The following is a 10,753-nucleotide window of genomic DNA, read 5'->3' on the forward strand; positions in this document are numbered from 1 at the left end:
AGATGCCCGTCGCTAGACTGCCTTCCGGACTACCTCTGCAACTTCCTACTCTTCTCTATCTCTTTCGCCTCTTGTAAATTCTCTCCTTCTCTACTTTGTTTTTTGGCTTAGCATAATCCTATCGGCTGGGGGGAATGATGAAACATTTAAAAGATCTCCTTTCACCGGATCAAATTTCTAGCTTCCGACGCCATTTTTTCATTCCTGATGACGTCCGTCTGTCATTTGTGGCAGACGGTACCCTCGATATGGAGAGGGTTGATGAAACCACGATCGTCTTCCCTCTTCTATCAATCACAGAGGGTGGGGTCCGTTTCCTCCTTCACCCACTCCTTAGGGCCGTGCTTTGCCATTGAGGGTTAATCCCTTCCCAACCCAACGTCAACTTCTTTAGGATCGTGATGGGGATTATCGCACTAAACCGCCGCCTTGGGCTTAACCTTGGCATTCCCGCTATTTGGCATTGCTACGCGTTGGCCAAGTTTTCTGGTCAGCACGGGCATTATTTCCTTAAGGCCAAAGACACCGACCATCAACTAGTGACTATGCTTTCCAGCTCTGGGAAGCGAGTCGATGATGCTATGGTCGTCGTCCAAGAAAACTGGGAATTCGGTGAAGACGAGGATTGCCTTGATCGTATTCGTAGATGGAGGGGTAAACCAGGTGGCCGAGTATCTTCTTTTATTTATTTATTTGTTATATTTATAAAACTTTATTTTCGGGACCTCATGGTTTTGCTTTTGTAGGGAACGATTTGAAGAAAGTCATGACTTCGACTGACGACACCGTCCTTTCGAAAATCGAGACTGCACTCAAGTATTTTAGCCGACCGAGTCTTCAGAAGTAGGGGAGGGCTGCCCACGTTCTGTTTCGCTACGAGCCGACTTATACGACCTTTTCGGCGACGGAAAACATCCCAATTCCGAAGGGTGAGGAGTTTCTTATCGCCCTTATCTTGACTGATTTCAGAAATTTGAGGCAAGTCAGTTATGAGGGATCAGATTCGGAGCGACCAGAAGTAGCTGAGGCCGCCGAGTCAGACCAATCCGAAACTAAGGTTGACGAGGCTTTGAAGTTAGCATTTGAAGAAGCCGGCCTCAATTCGACTGATCCTCCGTCCACTTCGGGTCAAGAGGACCGTCTACTTGACGATATTTTTCACGGTCTAGAGGACCTTCCCGTCGCATTCTCAGAAGATATGGCTGGGTTGAGCCTCACTAAACTTGCTAAGAAGGCGAACGTGGAAAGGATGGCCGCGAGGCGAAGGGCAGAGGAGATCCAGGCTTTCGAGCCAATTGCTGAGTGCTTCAAATCTTGACTCTCCCAGATTCGACTATCCGGAATCTCTACGACTCCCAATTCTCGGCCCCCACAAGGCATATTTCCTATCCCTTAAAGCTGAAGACCTGTGTAATTGGGTCCCAGCATCAAGCCGCGGCATGGAGGAATGGAAAACAAAGTGGAGTTCGGCTCAACGAAAAAAGTGCATTTATGCCGAAACCTCCAAAGTCGCTAAAGTCGCTATCCAATCTGAGAGCTTTTTGGCAAAAAATAGCTTTATTTGTGGAAGAAATTGCAGCTCAAATGAGGTTCTGAAGAGAAATCACGAAACTGGACCTTTTGTAGAAGATAAGGCTGTGAGTGGAAGCCAACTGTCAACAATCTGACGATTCTCACGTTTGTGGCCGGCAAGCTACTTTGGTGGCTGGCAGACCAATCTCTATGGCCGGCAAGCTCTATCTCTGGCTGGCAGCCTTCTTTTCAAGCCTGCCATTCACAAGTGTTCTGAGCAGTGTTGGAAGCATGCGTTTTGTTTTGATCTTTGTGTCTTTTAAAGTCTTTTTTTGAGTCTTTTTGGTTTTAACAAGTTTGCTTATTTGTATTTAAGTTGTTTTTATTTTGTTTATCGAGTCATATTTTGTATTTTGGTCGTTGGTCAGCTCATTACCTGATTAAGAATATTGTTTCAATCAAGTGGTTAGTTTTCGTTGGCAACTTCAATTCCATGTCCATTTTATGCAAATATGGTACTCATGATGGAAAAACAACAACACTTTTTATAAAAACTGCAAGGTTTTATTCCGATCATGGTTTTTTACAAATGGGAAGTACTAGTTTTCAAAGCAAAATAAACCTATCTAAAGCTATACATCTGCTAATGTTACCAAACAAAAAGAAACTAAGCAAAAGTACAAAAAAATTGACGCCAGTCGCCTCAGGCCCGAGAGGCCCTCTTCATCCTCTTCCTCGAAGGAGAGGACTATGGGGTACTATCTCCATCAATGCCGTTGTCGAAATCAGACTTTGAACCCCAGCCGGCATCGTCTCCGCTCTCTGCCCCAGAACCCTCCTTGACATCATCACCTCCGCTCTCAGAACCCGAGCGAGTATCATCATCTCCACTGTCAGATGACTCAGAATGCTTACTCGCTACCTTCTCAGAGTCACTCATCTCAGCATCATCATCGCTCAAGATAGGCTCTAGAGGACTACTCTGGGCTCAAGTGCCCCTATCTCTGCCTTTCCTCCCTGCCGCTGGAGGAGCTACTGCTGGTGCTAGTTCTGCTGCCGCCGCCAGACCCATTGGTACAAATGGGATTTGAAAATGACCGTTGTCAACATATTAGTTACAGTGTGTGTATCAGATACAAGCATAGTATGCAGAATAAGCTGTATGCAAAAATCAGATACAGTATGAGTACATTGTGTGAATGCAGTATGCCAATGCAGTGTATTTTTGGGAAACACTACAATTGAAATGGCGGTATATCAATGGAAATATGATGGGATGAAGTGTAAATTGAAAGAAATTACCTACATACCATGGAGACCAAGCACTGCCTCCCTCCTCTGCACCATGCCCTTCAAGGAAGCTATCAGCTCAAGACAGCTGCTCGTGTACTTTATCGATGCCTGCAAATGCATTTGAATGATCAGTGTTCGCAATGAACATATCTGAAATAAAGTGTGGGGTGCAAATTGTAAAGTGTGGTCCATACCTGGGATAAGCCTTGAACTCCGACAAGTTCGTGCCCCAGCCTTTGCCGGTTCATTCGGGATTTGGTAAGCAGTCCCAGTATACCGCCAGCATATGAATGTGGTGGGAAGCTCTGGCCAACGGGTGCTCTGCTTTGCAAGGGGAGCCTCTCTAGCATGGGCCCTGGTCGCTGTCATGACCCGAACCCACCCTTAAAAGTTTGGGTCATAACTGGCCAGTAATTAGTATATTACCGATGGCCTCAAACGATCATACATAATATTTATGCTAATGGGGCCATAAACGGAAGCATATAATAAAGAGAAGTTCATTGAGTTGTTCCAATCGTGAGCAAAATCATAGAGTTAACCACGTAACATAATAATACATATACATGCCCATCAAAAATATAAAAGCCAGAGAAAAAAAAATCGTACATAATGTTTACAACCCAAGACGATGAAAGCAAAAACATAATAGGGTCAAAGTGTGGTGTGAGCCAAGACAAAACTCCGTCTCGGAGGCATGACTCGATTGGGTCACAAAAGGCACCTAAAGCTGACTCTAGGGGTGTGCTCCATACTGCTGATCGCCTACATGTGCATACACAAAATTGGGTGAGCGATGCTCAATGAGTAATAATGTAGTAAAATAATGTAAGTAGATGATCATAAGGTTCTCTCAATATCCATAATCATATAAACCAAGCAACCCCAGGCCCAAGAATATAACAAGCAGCTTCGGGCCCAATCATATGTCAAGCGGCCTCGGGCCCAATCATATAACAAGTGGCCTCGGCCCAATCATATAAAAAGTGGCCTCAAGCCCAATCATTTATCAAGCGGTCTCGGTCCCAATTATTTATCAGGCCCAATTATTTATCAAGCGACCTTGGGCCCAATTATTTATCAAGCAACCTCGGGCCCAATTATTAAACAAGCAGCCTTGCGCCCAATTATTTAACACATGTCATATAATATCAATGAAGTTTCATCATTTCCAATCAATTCATAATGTTCGCACCAATCACCATTCATGGTTCAAGATACGCAACAAAGAGTATAAGTGTACTATATTACTACTCACAGTGCGTTTGGTCTTGTGGTGTTGCCTCTGGCACTCGACCTACACAAAACATGTCACATACACATCTGATAAATCATTTGTTTCAATTTGTACACTTTTCTTTAATTTCTCTCAAGTGTTCAATGCTAAACTTCTCTACATGTGAATCGCGTACAAAGCATGTTCCAAAGATGTACCTTAAACAGCCCTAAATGTTCATGACCTAAATTAATGTTTCCTACAATAATTTCATATGTTTTCCATTGAACATATCATGTTTACTTATTTAAGATTTAAGGAAATAGCAAGAAGCGAAAGGAAACAAAGTTAGGATAGGAATTGGCATGAAACAGTTAAAAGAAAATAAGTAGCCTTCACTAATTTGAGCATATCTATTTGTGTACTTAGAATTTGGGTGTGAGACCACAAACATTAGAAACTAGACTTCGAGGGCTTGAATTTAGGTTCAAGAATCACTAAAAACGGAGTCCGGATGAAGGAGATATGCCTTTTTGAAGTTGGGCTGAAATAGGGGTTCTGCACGAGCGAAAGTCTTCATCGCTCGTGTGGCCCAAATCCGCTCGAGCTGAAAAACCGGCCGCTTAAGCGCCCAAGGAGCAGGGTCGAAACTTTTTTTTTTCTTCATGTTTCGTTCGTGTGGTGCTCATGGCCGCTCGTGCGGTCTGGGCAAACTCAGACAGTTCAAAAATGGCCAAAAAATGTCAAACCTTCCAACTCATTTCCAAGCTCAAATTCATGCAAAAACAATTCAAAAACATGATATCTAAGCATGATACAAGTATAATTCTACAGTAAACATACCAATCTTGTATCAACAACAATTCCATGGTCTCATCTTTTTCCCATATTCATTCATTACATAAACAAATTCAAAGCATATAAACCATGAATAATCTTACAACAAAACTTGTTTCCGTAGATCATCTAAGGTTTGTTTCATAGGTCAATCACAAGAGTGAACTTAAATCAACAAAGATGGAGAGATTAGGGTTCAATCTCATGCCTTGAGCACAAACCACTATACAACTTAAAACCCTAGCTCAAACCCCTAATCTCTTCTTGATTTCTTGACAAAGATGAGTTAGAATCAAAGTTTGTGAGTGATTTTCCATACCTTAGTTCAAATCTATGGTTTGCCCCTTGATTTCCTTCAAATCCCTAGCTTCCTCTTCTTCCTCTCTCTCTAACTCACGCTAATCTCATCCCTAATCTGATCCCTAATCTCTTCTTCCTCTCTCTTTAACTCACACTAGAGAGCTCTCAAACACAATAAGGAACACAAGAGGCCAACATATATGTGACTTAGCTTTAAAAATTTCAATTTAATCATTATGAATCATAATTTTTCAAGATCTCACTAAAGGCTCCAAAAATCATGCTAATCATAGATATGAAGTTGGTTTTTGTTTATCACGTCTCTATGGCTTCCAATTTCAGTTCAAAGTTCTAATTGCAATAGATATTCCTACTTTCAATAGATATTTTTCCAAATTCACATATTTTCCATACTTAAACTTGAAAATTCATATCAAACACATAATTACATATATAATTAAGCATAGTACGGGTTGGGTTATCATAGTCGCTCTAGTCACCTCTTTCGCCGCAGGAGCCCTCGCCCCCTCGCCTTCGTGAGCTTCTGTCAGAAGTGGCATGAGGTGGGTCTAAATAAAGGTTGCGTAGTCGCCCTTTGCTCTAAAGTAATCAGCATGCAAGCCCACCATGAACTGAGTGATTGCATCAACGAATAGGCTGTCTGCTGTCCACATGGACTCTGGAGATGGCATCAGAACAACTGGATCCGGCAAGCCCACGGTCTGGCGGATGAACCGCTCACTCAATGTAACGCCCTCAAAATAATACATAAAACCCATCACTTTAGACATGCATTGATATAAAAGAAACCAACCATTTATATTCATCAGAGTAATTCTTACAACTATATTACATGTTAACAACAAAAGCAAATGTCCTATGGGCTTACAGCTTTCCAAGTCAACACCTAGTTACACAAAAGAAGAGTACTAACTCTATACAAAATAAGCCCTTGGCTTGATATACATGTAATACAAACAAAATAAACAAAACAAAAAAAAAAAGAGTCTTCAACTCTCATCATCATCCAAGCTATGTCCTTGGAGGTGGCATACTACCTGTACCTGAAAATAATGTCCCATAAAGGGTGAGCCAACGCCCAGTAGAGATATGCTAAACACAGTATGAGCAATAACTAAGACATTAGCAATTAATAAATGTTCAATTTCCATAAACCAATTCATAACCCATTTCCATTTCATGACCACTACGTTCATGTTTCATTTCAATTTCCATTTCTTATCAATTTCACAATTTACATCAACGGCTCAGAACCTGGCCAACCACTTATATGAGACAGTGACTCATATTAAACATTTCCCATTTTTACAATAGATAAGCATACTAGTTATATCAACATCTCAACAGATAAGCATACAAGCTGTATCCACATTTCAACAGATATGCATATTAGCTATATCAACACTTCCAAAGATAAGTATATGAGTTGTATCAACACTTCCAAAGATAAGCATGTGAGCTATATCAACACATTATCTGACAAGCATATGAGCTGTATTAGTGGAGTCCATCTCCTATCTCATCCCAAACAATATCCGGTTTAGAGGTCCATCCCCTATCTTCTCCTAAACCATGGAGTACATCCCCTATCTCCTCCCCCACACACAACGTATATACACAAAGGTCATATACACAATCAATCAATACATAACGTTAATGTATTCTATCAACCGTCATACTCTATGACATATCCAATTGATTAGTTTTAGTTTGCCTAATCATCATGCATTGTCTACAACAATCAAAACTACCCTCCACCGGTAGCCCAAACAATTATTTCTAAACAGATAATAAAAGCTCCAACAGATAAAATATCAAGGTTTTCAAAAGTGAGCGATTAATAAATCTAACTCCACTATTCAACCATATAATGAACCAATTTCATTATTTCCAACTCAATTCCATAAAGTCACAATTTTCCCAAAATTAGGGTTTTCCACCCGATTTCCAAATATTGACCCAATGGTCTAAATATCAACAACCAATAACGATATCATTATTTTGAACCCACAATACACATTTTAGACTCAAAATAACAAATCCTCTTTTAACATTTTGAAACCCTAAGTCCCAAAATTTACCCAACTTCAACACTTTATCAAAACAACCAAAAGTCTATGTCAAAGACCATAAGAGTGAATAGGAATCCCTACCTCAAATTCGGAGCTCAAGGAAAGAAGGTGAAGAAACTCAACGTGCTCCAAAACTCAATATTTTTGGATCAATGTGTAGCCCTCGACAATCAACCCAACTTTTACAAAGGCCGAAGGAAAAGGAAACACTCTAACTAGATCAAACCCTAGAGAGAAGGGAGTTTCGAGAGAGAGGAACTCTCAAAATGTCTTTTTAGAAAGTAAGAGAGAGAAAGAGAATGTAAAAAGTGATTTTAAAATGTCCAGCTGCTAACTGATATACGATATTCCTGCTCGAGCAGAGAACACAACGCTCGAGCGTAAAGAACAAAAAACTAGGTCCGCTCGAGCGCAATAAGGCCCGCTCAAGCGCCAAGACACAAGAATAAAGTACATCTGCTCGAGCGTGAAAACCAGTCCGCTCGAGCATAGATTTCCCCCTCCCAGAACTTACACCAAAAAGTACTACTCGCTCGAGCGCCAGAGTACCCGCTCGAGCTCCACCGCTCGAGCGCAAAGAAACTCGCTCGAGCATGAAAAACATGCCTGCAGAAGTTCTGCAAAGCACCAAAATATTGGGAGCGTGCAATCTCCGCTCGAGGGCAAGAAGACCCAGTCGAGCGGACCTCCTAAAAATTGGGCAACAAAGAATTGAAACCAAAGCCTAACCAACCTGTAACAACTCTGCCCAATACATCCTAAAACCCGAACAAATGGAATTAAAGGATGACAGTAAGATAGATACAACTACCAACTCCACGGAACTGAGTCCGGAATACAACAGAACAGTAAAGGGACAACCGGGATCGCTATACTCAAGAACCAAGCTTGAAAGACTGAGCCCTCAAGTACGATCTGAAAATGAGAAGTAGCCCGTGCCCCTGCGTACTGGTCCCGTACCCCAACCGGCATCATAGCCCAAGGCTGTCACGCGATTTGCAAATAGAGAGTGCACAGATTGTTAGTTGCTGTCAATTGCTAAAGTGTGAATCAGAATAGTTGTAAAGCAAAAATGACTGTGTTTCGGGTTACCTCGTGGGCGACCACTGTGTCAAAATAATGGCGAAAGAATGTGAAAGACTCGCGGCTCCTATGTTGACATCGGCTATCATACCCCCTCGAGTAAGGGACCATCGGGGAAGTTCCTCTATGGGCTTTCGGGCAAGAGCTGGAAAATAAGCATAAACCCACAACTGCAAAGAAAACACAGTAATATGTAATCAACAATGTACAAACAGATGTAGAAAGTGCAAAACAGAAAGCATCCAGCCTGAACAAATATAGAAAGTGCAAAGCAGAGAGCTTACAGCATGGATAGGTGTAGAAAGCGCAAAACATAAAGCACAGGTATTGAATAGATGTAAAGTAGAAAATGTAAAGTGCAAAGAGGAAACTGAAATGCATACTTCCCAGGCTTGCCAATAGCCTCTGATCAGATCTCCCTTTAAGCAGGAGGTAAAGCTCATGTAGCTGTACAAGATGGTGAGGCTAGCTCCACCCTACTCATAAAAGCATTCCCAGGGAAGGGTCACCAGGGCGCTCAATAGATATAAGCCCACAGTGTTTCACCTGTTCGAAAACAAGGTGGTACTGAGGACAAAAATGAGGAAGCCTCTGGCATACTACACCATCTCCTCTAATGTCTATGGCTCGCTCCCTCAGAATTGCTCAGTGAACCAACTATATCTAACCATAGCTGGTTGGTACAAGGGTGGACGTGCTCCTAATAGCTCGATCCAGGTGGCCTCCCACTCCCTTATGTTTGTGTCGAAAAGGATCAGATCACCCCATACTCCTAAGTCGGTGATCATGGCAAAGTCGTAGGGAGTCATCGTTATCTCCTCGGCAGTGGAGAAGTGAAAGGAGTTGGTGGTGTCCCACTACCTATCCATAAGCGTGCCTAGAAGAGGGAGGCTCGCAATGACCCATGTTAGTCCGGATCAGAAAAGGTTGAAGCTGGTTTTGTCAACAATATCACAGACTCCTACAGGGAGCTCGTCGTACCAATCTTTCGCAATCGTAGCTCCGTACCCCCTATAGGCACGAGATTCTTCCTGTGGCAAAGAACAAATAAATCAGATAAGGTAGTGATGAAAGTACAATTAGATGAAAGGCAGTGCAAGAAATGCAGTTAAATGACAGGTATAAATGCATGAAAACAAAATTCATACCTCAGTGGCATTGGATGAAAGGTGGGAGGCCGGCTCCTTCAGTAGGAGGTCTTCTGGTACACCGCGAGCAAACTCGTCGAACTGCCTTATGCCTCCGGGTGGCAAGATATGCATGCGAGGATGATAGCTTGCTGGATCAAAAGGTTGTACCCTCAATGGTAGTGGCTCCGGCTCAAGCTCAGGCTCAAACTTCGCCTCGAGGTCAGCTTCAATGCCCTCAGCTACCTTGCCAGTCTCGGTAACGATCGGCTCCTCTACTTTAGCAACAGATGAAAATACGAGGGGAAATCTCTAGAGGGGCCCCGTCATGTGGAATCTCATCTGCCATTTGGAAAATGGGTGAAAAGTAGGTGGAAAATGAAGAAAAATGGAGAAAATAGAATAAGCTTGGAAAAGGTCAACCGTAGGAGAGAGAAAATGGGAGAAAAAGTCAAAGCCCGGAAAAGTTCGCAAAACTTGAGAGAAACTCGAGGAGAACAAGCCTAGAAGGGTGAAAATAAGGAAAAAAGCGTCAAAGACAAATTTTGATCGGTACAAAAGGAAGAGAATTAAGAGGGTTTAACGAATAAAGTTCACCTGGGGCGTTAGAAAACGCATAAAAAGCTCGGATATAGAGAGACAAAGCGTCTAGAGAGAGAAAGATAAGGATTTCAGACCTAGGGTTATGAGGAAATGAAGCCTTGAGGCTTATACTTAAAGACTTGTGCATGAAAAGACCAAAAAACCCGAACTGCCATTGGTGGCCGGCAGGCCATATTGGTGGCCGGCAAGGCTTTTTGATGGCCGGCAAGTGGCTGATAACCTCCCTTTGTGGCCGGCAAGTGGCCGATGGCTTTCCTCTGTGTCCGGATGCTGTTTTGTGTCTTTGTTTCCCAATAAGTGTAAGGAAGGTTCATTGTTGGGTTCAGATTGTTTCTAAGGGAGCTCAAAACTGTGTTTTGGTGCACAATGTTCATCACTTGTCAATGTGAACGAGGTGTATCATTTTGAACGTATTGCAATTCTTTCGAGAAGTAAATCGGAAGGCATCATTGAATGTCGTTTTTATTTGTTTTATGCCTTTGCTCTCTTTCATTGCATAGAATATGCATTTCACATATATATATGTTGCATGCGTGTTTTGCATCATTTATAATTCATGCATAGAACATGCTGTCAATTTTGCTTAGATTTGCTCATAGAATATGCATTTCACATATGCATGTTGCACGCGTGTCTTGCATCAGTTATGTTTCTTGCATTGAACATGCTGTCAACTATTTTGCATAGAA

This window comes from Camellia sinensis, chromosome 11 (assembly GCF_055761805.1).
Source record: "Camellia sinensis isolate YWXY chromosome 11, ASM5576180v1, whole genome shotgun sequence".
Lineage (NCBI taxonomy): Eukaryota > Viridiplantae > Streptophyta > Magnoliopsida > Ericales > Theaceae > Camellia > Camellia sinensis.